The following is a 9,884-nucleotide window of genomic DNA, read 5'->3' as shown; positions in this document are numbered from 1 at the left end:
AATCTGTTATTCTATATATAAACCCCCTGAACCCCTCGATTAGATTCCAGTCGGTAACTCATTCTCACCAATCTGATTATCTATATTTAAACCATCCCGAAAAGCACTGTTAGATTCGAATTTGTAGCTCACTCCCGGGTATCTGTTAGCCTATATAAAAACACCCCACACTCCTCAATTAGAATCCAGTCTGTAAATCACACCCGGGTATCTGTTATTCTATATATATATATCTGTTATTCTATATATATATATCTGTTATTCTATATATTCTATATATAGGGAGCTTTACTCTCTATCTAGCCCCGTGCTGTACCTGCCCTGGGAGTGTTTGATGGGGACCGTGTAGAGGGAGCTTTACTCTGAATCTTACCCCGGGCAGTACCAGTCCTGGGAGTGTATGTTGGGCACAGTGTAGGGGGAGCTTTACTCTGTATCTAACCCCGTTCTGTACCAGTACTGGGAGTGTTTGATGGGGATAGTATAGAGGGAGCTTTACTCTGTATCTAACCCTAAGCTGTACCATTCCTGGGAGTGTTTGATGGAGACAGTGTAGAGGCAGCTTTACTCTGTATCTAACCCCATGCTGTACCTGCCCTGGGAGTGTATGATGGCCACGGTGTAGGGGTAGATTTACTCTGTATCTAAACCCGTGCTGTACCAGTCCTGGGAGTGTTTGATGGGGAGAGTATAGAGGGAGGTTTACACTGTATCTAACCCTGTGCTGTACCGGACATGGGAGTGTTTGATGCAGACAGTGTAGAGGGAGCTTTACTCTGTATCTAACCCAGTGTTTTTCCTTCCCTGGGAGTGTTTGATGGGGAAAGTGTAGAGGTAGCTTTACTCTGTATCTAACCCTGTCCTGTTCCTGTCCTGGGAGTGTTTGATGGGGACAGTATCGAGGGAGCTTTACTCTGTATCTAACCCTGTTCTGTTCCTGTCCAGGGAGTGTTTGATGGGGACAGTATAGAGGGAGCTTTACTCTGTATCTAACCCAGTGCTGTACTTGCCCTGGGAGTGTTTGATGATGACAGTGCAGTGGGACCTTTATTCTGTATCAAACCCCGTAATGAACCTGGGAGTGTTTGATGGCGACGGTGTAGAGGGAGCTTTACTCTATCTAAACCCGTGCTGTACCTGTCCTGGGAGGGTTTGATGGGGACAGTTTAGAGTGAGCTTTACTCTGTATATAAGCCTGTCCTGTACCTGCCCTGGGAGTGCTTCATTGGGACAGTGTCGAGGGAGCTTTAAACTGTATCTTACCCCGGCCAGTACCAGTCCTGGGAGTGTTTGATGGGGACAGGTTAGCGGGAGCTTTACTCTGTATCTAACCCCGTGCTGTACCTGCCCTGGGAGTGTATGATGGGCACAGTGTAGGGGGAGATTTACTCTGCATCTTACCCCGTACTGTACCTGCCCTGGGAGTGTATGATGGGCAGAGTGTAGGGGGAGCTGTACTCTGCATCTAAACCCGTGCTGTACCAGACGTGGGAGTGTTTGATGGGGAGAGTATAGAGTGAGCTTTACTCTGTATCTAACCCTGAGCTGTACCAGTCCTGGGAGTGTTTGATGTAGACAGTGTAGAGGGAATTTTATTCTGTATCTAACCCCGTGCTGTACCAGCCCTGGGAGTGTAAGATGTCCACAGCGTAGGGGGAGCTTTACTCTGTATTTAACCCCGTGCTGTACCAGTCCTGGGACTGTTTGATGGGGAGAGTATAGAGGGAGGTTTACTCTGTATCTAACCCTGTCCTGTTCCTGTCCAGGAGTGTTTGATTGGGACAGTGCAGAGGGAGCTTTACTCTGTGTCTAACCCCGTGCTGTAACTGTCCTGGGAGTATTGATGGGGACAGTATAGAGGGAGCTTTACTCTATATCTACCCCGTGCTGTACCTGTCCTGGGAGTGTTTCATGGGTACAGTATAGAGGGATCTTTACTCTGTATCTAACCCCGTGCTGTTCCTGTCCTAGGAGTGTTTGATGGGTACAGTATTGAGGGAGCTTTACTCTGTATCTAACCCCGTGCTGTACCTGTCCTGGGAGTGTTTGATGGGGACAGTATCGAGGGAGCATTACTCTGTATCTAACCCCGTGCTTACCTGTCTTGGGAGTGCTTGATGGGGACAGTATCGAGGGAGCTTTACTCTGTATCTAACCCCGTGCTGTACCTGTCCTGGGAGTGCTTGATGGGGACAGTATCGAGGGAGCTTTATCCGTATCTAACCCCGTGCTGTACCTTTCCTGGGAGTGTTTGATGGGGACAGCATCGAGGGAGCTTTACTATGTATCTAACCCCGTGCTGTACCAGTCCTGGGAGTGTTTGATGGGGACAGTATTGAGGGAGCTTTACTCTGTATCTAGCCCCTGCTGCATCCTTTCTGGGAGTGTTTGTTGGCAACATTGTCGCCCAAAACAAAAACAATCCACAAATCAGGCCTAATAAATTGAACATCAGTTTCCTTGTTTGATTCTCCCTGGTCTGTTCTGTTTCTCTGATAGATTCCTCATGTTTACCCTCCACATGAGCAGTCATCCTAATCCCATCTACCTGTCCTGCTCCCAACGCGGCATCCGACTACAATAAGGCCAGTGATACAGGAGCCTCTCAGCGAGTGAGACAGGTGAGTCTTGAACCTGACCTGGGTGTATGTGAGTGACCCGGGTTAATCCGACACTCCAGGGACAGTTTAGACAGTTCGAGTGCATCACAGCTTTGCCAGAATGAGACCTGGATTCCAAGGGTTAAATTGCAAAGTGAGATTGCACAAACTTGGGTTGTATTCCCTGAAATTTAGTAGCATCAGGGGTGACTTGATCAAATTGTCAAATCCTGAGAGGAACTGGGTGGGGAGATTAGGGGAATGTATGAGCTCTTGTCCTGAGTAACAAGCTTTGTGAGGCATTTTATCGAATCCCTTTTGAACATACAAGTATCCTCCTGTCACTACAGGTTACCTGTATGTTGCAAAGTTATTCTGATAATTTTCATCCCACAGAGTCAAAATTTCTGCGATTCTGTGTCTGAGTCAGAACTTCAAATAGTTCAGATTCACTGTTTAAAATAAGCAGTCTCTTTTCTGTGGTGATTTTTGAGATTGAGTATGGATCTCAGAATCTGTCAGTGGAAGGGAGTTTCTACAGAGATAGGAAATGGGATTGATGAATAAAGGTGCAGGATTTTGATCACTGCATAAGATTGTGTCTGTTGCAGTTTCTAGACAATCACAGAATTGAAGTTGTGGGGCCCTCTCCTGTTTCAGAATGTCAGTTTTGATGTTTAACTCTGTGAAACTTTGTTAATGATTCTTAAAGCAGAAAGTTCCAATCCAATCTGTAACCTGCACTTCAAATTCCAAAGAGATATGTACACCTTAAGTGAATGAGTGAAATAGTGAAAGATGGATTTCATTATAGGCAAATGTGTGGCTGCCCACTTTAAAAAGGATGGAACAGGTTACATTATAAATGGTGAAAAGCTGCAAACAGTGAGTGTCCAAAGAGTCCCTATCCATTTGTGTCAAGACTAAGAAAACATCAAACAGTTCCAATGAGAAATTAAATTTGATATTTGGGATAAAGCTGGTTAAAAACTCACACTACCCATTCCATGAATCAGCCTCTGTAACCTGCACTTCAGCACATCACATGAAAAATGATATTTTCAACTGTTCTTGATTCCAGTCTGTAACTCAATCCCGGATATCTATTATTCTCTATATAAACCCACTGAACCCCTCGATTAGATTGCAGTCTGTAACTCAATCCCAGGTATTTATTATTCTATATATAAACCCCCTGAACCCCTCGATTAGATTCCAGTCTGTAACTCAATCCCGGGTATCGATTATTCTATATATAAACTCCCCGAACCCCTCGATTAGATTGCAGTCTGTAACTCAATCCCGGGTATTTATTATTCTATATATAAACCCCGTGATCCCTTCGATTAGATTCGAGTCTGTAACTCAATCCCGGGTATCGATTATTCTATATATAAAGCCCCTGCACCCCTTAATTAAATTCCAGCCTGTAACTCAATCCCGGGTATCGATGATTCTATATATAAACCCCCGGAAGCACTCGATTAGATTCCTGTCTGTAACTCACTCCCGGGTATCAATTATTCTATATATAAACCCCCTGAAACCATCGATTAGATTCCACTCTGTAACTCACTCCCGGGTATCTATTATTCTGTATATAAAACCACTGCACCCTTCAATTAGATTCCAGTCTGTAACTCTCTCCCGTTATCTATTATTCGATATATAAACCCCTCATTCCCCTCGATGAGATTCCGTTCTTTAACTCACTCCCGGATATCTTTTATTCGATATATATTATATCGACATGATTTATATATAAACCACCCCGAACCCCTCGATTAAATTTCAGCCCGTAACTCACTCCCGGGCATCTGTTAATCTATATATAAACCACCCCAAACCCCTCTGTTAGATTCCTGCCTGTAACTCACTGCCGGGTGTCTGTTATTCTATATATAAACCAACCTTAACCCCTCCGTTAGATTCCTGTCTGAAACTCACTGCCGGGTGTCTGTTATTCTATATATAAACAAATCCAAACCCCTCCGTTAGATTCCAGTCTGTAACTCAATCTCGGGTATCTGTTATTCTATATATAAACCACCCCGAACTCCTCGATAAGATTCCAGCATGTAACTCAATCCCGGGAATCTGTTATTCTATATAAAGACCACCCCAAACCCCTCGATTTGATTCCAGTCTGTAACTCATTTCCGTCTAACTGTTATTCTGTATATAAATGTCCCAAACCGCTCGACTAGATTTCAGTCTGTTACTCATTCCCGGGCTTCTGTTCATCTATATATATTATATTCATATGATTTATATATAAACACCCCGAACCCATCGATTTGTTTCCAGTCTGTAACTCACTCCCGGGTATCTGTTATTCTATACATAAATTCCCCAAAGCCCTCGATTAGATTCCAGTCTGTAACTCACTCTCGGGTATCTGTTATTCTATACATAAATTCCCCAAAGCCCTCGATTAGATTCCAGTCTGTAACTCACTCTCGGGTATCTGTTATTCTAAATATAACCCCCCTGAACCCCTCGATTAGATTCCAGTCTGTAAATCACTCCCGGGTATCTGTTATTCTATATATAATCCACCCCGAATCTCTCGATTAGATTCCAGTCTGTAACTCACTCCTGGGTATTTGTTATTCTGTATATAAACCACCCCGAACCCCTCGATTAGATTCCAGTCTGTAACTCACTCCCGGGTATCTGTTATTCTATATATAAACCCAACAAACCCCTCGATTAGATTCCTGTCTGTAACTCACTCCCGGGTATCTGTTATCCTGTATAAAAACCACCCCGAACACCTCGATTAGATTCCAGTCCGTAAACTCACTCCCGGGTATCTGTTATTCTCTATATAAACCACCCCGAACCCCTCGATTAGATTCAAGACATTAACTCAATCATTGGTATCTATTATTCAATATATAAACCCCACAAACCCCACGATTAGATTCCAGTCCGCAACGCACACCCGGGTGTCTGTTATTCTGTATATAAACCACCCCGAACCCCTCGATTAGATTCCAGTCCGTAAACTCACACCCGAGTATCTGTTATTCTCTATATAAACCCACCAAACCCCTCGATTAGATTCCAATCTGTAACTCACTCCCGGGTATCTGTTATTCTGTATATAAACCACCCCAAACACCTCGATTAGATTCCAGTCTGTAACTCACTCCCGGGTATCTGTTATTCTATATATAAATCACCCCGAACCCCTCGATTAGATTCCAGTCTTTAACTCAATCCATGGTATCTATTATTCTATATATAAACCCCACAATCCCCACGATTAGATTCCAGTCTGCAACGCGCGCCCGGGTATCTGTTATTCTGTATATAAACCACCCCGAACCCCTCGATTAGATTCCAGTCCGTAAACTCACTCCCGGGTATCTGTTATTCTCTATATAAACCACCCCGAACCCCTCGATTAGATTCCAGCACTTCCACATCACAAGTTGAGGAAGGGGTGTCCCCCCATTTTAAATTTGGTTAAAGGCTCTCCCGCCAATTTTAAGATGGAGAAGGGATGTCTCACAGGATATTGTCCTTTACACTCAACAATGTTAACACATTTTTGAATATTTTAGGTTTCGCACTACACTTTCTCTTTCTCTCATCCTGTCTCGTTCCTTCTCTCCCTCTCCCACCCCATCTCTCTGCCACACTATACATTTCTCTGTTTCTCTCTCTCACCCCATATCTTTAACCTACACTCGCTCCCCTCTCTTCATCTCTCTCTCTCAACTCATCCCTTTTTTATCGCTTGATCTCCTCTCTCTATTTCACTCACTTACCCAGCTCTCTATCCCTCTCTCCCTGTCTCTCTTCCTCTGAGAATCTAGTCTACAAACACCAGGCAGCCATTTTAGGTTTGTTCACAGTGGCCATTTTATGTCCCCACAGCAATGGGACATTTAGGGCAGAGTTGACTCATGTAACATTAATATTTTAAACGTGACAGAGACGCAGGTATGGAGACATAAATTCCACGTGTATTCCCTGGAATATTGAAGGATCCGGGCGTTCACTCCCACACTTTGCTGTTGTGAATTTGAATTCTGAATTTTCTAAAACTGAATCTGGAAGTAAAAACCCCCGGGATAGAATGATTCACATTCTTTCTGCTGCTGCAAAGCCCGTGTCTGTGTCTGTTTCTCAGTATTTATAAACAATTTAAGATAATAGTTTAGAATGCTACAAGTTTGCCATAATGTCTGGAAAGTGGGTTGAAACAGAGGGGCTGAGGTAGCAAAACAAGAGGAGGGGGTGTGAATAGACACAGGATCTGGGAGTCTCCAATGTGTAGACTCTGCCCAGCTCCCAGACACATCTTTTAGAAATAGCCGAATTGCGAAAATGAATCCAGGGACAGTGAAGCAAGTGACTCACTAACAATGAGAGCATTTTAAACATTCATTCATTCAACTGCAAAGCGCTCAGTCTTTCTGAGGTTCTGAAGGGGTCGCGGGTCTTCACTGTACCTGTCCTGGGAGTTTTTGATGGGGACAGTGTAGAGGGAGCTATATTCTGTATCTAACCCAGTGCTATTAAAGTCGTGGGAGTGTTTGATAGGAACAGTGTAGAGGAAGCATTACTCTGTATCTAACCCTGTGCTTTAACTGCCCTGGGAGTGTGTGATGGGGACGGCGTAGAGGGAGAATTACTCTGAATCTAACCCTGTGCTGTACCTGTCTTTGGAGTGTTTGATGGGGACAGTATAGAGGGAGCTTTACTCTGTATCTAACCCCGTGCTGTACGTGTCCTAGGAGTGTTTGATGGGGAGAGTGCAGAGGGAGCTTTATTCTGTATCTAAACCCGTGCTGTACCGGTCCTGGGACTGTTTGATGGGGACAGTGTAGAGGGAGCTTTACTCTGTATCTAACCCCGTGCTGTACCTGTCCTGGGACTGTTTGATGGGGACAGTGTAGAGGGAGCTTTACTCTGTATCTAAACCCGTGCTGTACCTGTCCTGCGAGTGTTTGATGGGGACAGTATCGAGGGAGCTTTACTCTTTATCTAACCATGTCCTGTTCCTGTCCTGGGAGTGTTTGATGGGGACAGTGTAGAGGGAGCTTTACTCTGTATCTATCCCAGTGCTGTACCTGTCCATGGAGGGTTTGATGGGGACAGTGTAGAGGGAGCTTTAGTCTGTATCTAACCCCGTGCTTTACCTATCCTGAGAGTGTTTCATGGGGATAGTATAGAGGAAGCTTTACTCTGTATCTAACCCTTTGCTGTACCTGTCCTGGGAGTGTTTGATGGGTCAGTATAGAGGGAGCTTTACTCTGTATCTAACCCCGTGCTGTACGTGCCCTGGGAGTGTCTGATGGGGACAGTGCAGAGGGAGATTTATTCTGTATCTAAACCCGTGCTATCCCTGCCCTTGGAGTGTTTGATGGGGACAGTGTAGAGGGAGCTTCACTCTGTATCTAATCCCGTGCTGTACCTGTATGGGATTGTTTGATGATGACAGTATCGAGGGAGCTTTAATCTGTATCTAGCCCCGTGCTGTACCTGCCCTGGGAGTGTTTGATGGGGACAGTCTAGAGGGAGCATTACTCTGTATCTAACCCTGTCCTGTTCCTGTCCTGGGAGTGTTTGATGGGGACAGTATAGAGGGAGCTTTACTCTGTATCTAACCCTGTTCTGTTCCTGTCCAGGGAGTGTTTGATGGGAACAGTGCAGAGGGAGCTTTACTCTGTATCTAACCCTGTGCTGTACTTGCTCTAGGAGTGTTTGATGATGACAGTGCAGTGGGACCTTTATTCTGTATATAAACCCGTGCTGTACCTGGCCTGGGAGTGTTTGATGGGGACGGTGTAGTGGGAGATTTACTCTGTATCTAACACCGTGCTGTACCTGTCCTGGGAGTGTTTGATGGGGACAGTGTAGAGGAAGTTTTACTCTGTATCTAACACACTAATGTACCTGCACTGGGAGTGTGTAATAGGTAAGGTGTAAAGGGTGCTTTCCTCTGTATCTAACCCCGTGCTGTACCTGTCCTGGGAGGGTTTGATGGGGACAGTTTAGAGGGAGCTTTACTCTGTATATAAACCTGTCCTGTACCTGCCCTGGGAGTGCTTCATGGGGACAGTGTAGAGGGAGCTTTACTCTGAATCTTACTCTGGGCAGTACCAGTCCTGGGAGTGTTTGATGGGGACAGGTTAGAGGGAAATTTAGACTGTATCTAACCCCGTGCTGTACCTGCCCTGGAGTGAACGATGGGCACAGTGTAGGGGGAGCTTTACTCTGTATCTAACCCCGTGTTTAACTGTCCTGGGAGTGTTTGATGGGGACAGTATCGAGGAAGTTTTACTCTGTACCTATCCCCGTGCTGAACCTGTCCTGGGTGTGTTTGATGGGCACAGTATTGAGGGGGCTTTACACTGTATCTAACCCCGTGCTGTACCTGTCCTGGGAGTGTTTGATGGGGACGGTGTAGAGGGAGATTTACTCTGCATCTAACTCTGTCCTGTACCTGCCCTGTGAGTGCTTGAAGGGGAGAGTGAAGTCTGAGCTTTACTCTGTATCTAACCCCGTGCTGCACCAGTCCTGGGAGTGTTTGATGGGGACAACTTAGAGGGAAATTTAGACTGTATCTAACCCCGTGCTGTAACTGCCCTGGGAGGGTACGATGGGCACAGTGTAGGTGGAGCTTTACTCTGTATCTAACCCCTTGCTGGACCAGTCCTGGGAGTGTATGATGGGGAGAGTATAGAGGGAGGTTTACTCTCTATCTAACCCTGTGCTGTACCGGACCTGGGAGAGTTTCATGGGGACAGTGTCGAGGGAGCTTTACTCTGTATCTAACCCCGTGCTGAACCTGTCCTGGGAGTGTTTGATGGGGACAGATTAGAGGGACATTTACTCTGTATCTAACCCCGTGCTGTACCTGCCCTGGGAGTGTATGATGGCCACAGTGTAGGGGCAGCTTTACTCTTGATCTAACCCCGTGCTGTACCAGTCCTGGGAGTGTTTGATGGGGAGAGTATAGAGTGAGATTTACACTGTATCTAACCCTGTGCTGTAGGGGACCTGGGAGTGTTTGATGGAGACAGTGTAGAGGGAGCTTCACTCTGTATCTAACCCAGTGCTTTTCCTGCCCTGGGAGTGTTTGATGTTGAAAGTGTAGAGGTAGCTTTACTCTGTATCTGACCCTGTCTTGGTCCCGTCGTGGGAGTGTTTGATGGGGACAGTATCGAGGGAGCTTTACTCTGTATCTAACCCTGTTCTGTTCCTTTCCAGTGAGTGTTTGAAGGGGACAGTGCAGAGAGAGCTTTACTCTGTATCTAACCCTGT

This window comes from Cetorhinus maximus, unplaced genomic scaffold, assembly GCF_964194155.1.
Source record: "Cetorhinus maximus unplaced genomic scaffold, sCetMax3.hap1.1 HAP1_SCAFFOLD_94, whole genome shotgun sequence".
NCBI lineage: Eukaryota > Metazoa > Chordata > Chondrichthyes > Lamniformes > Cetorhinidae > Cetorhinus > Cetorhinus maximus.
This window is presented reverse-complemented; position numbering follows the sequence as displayed.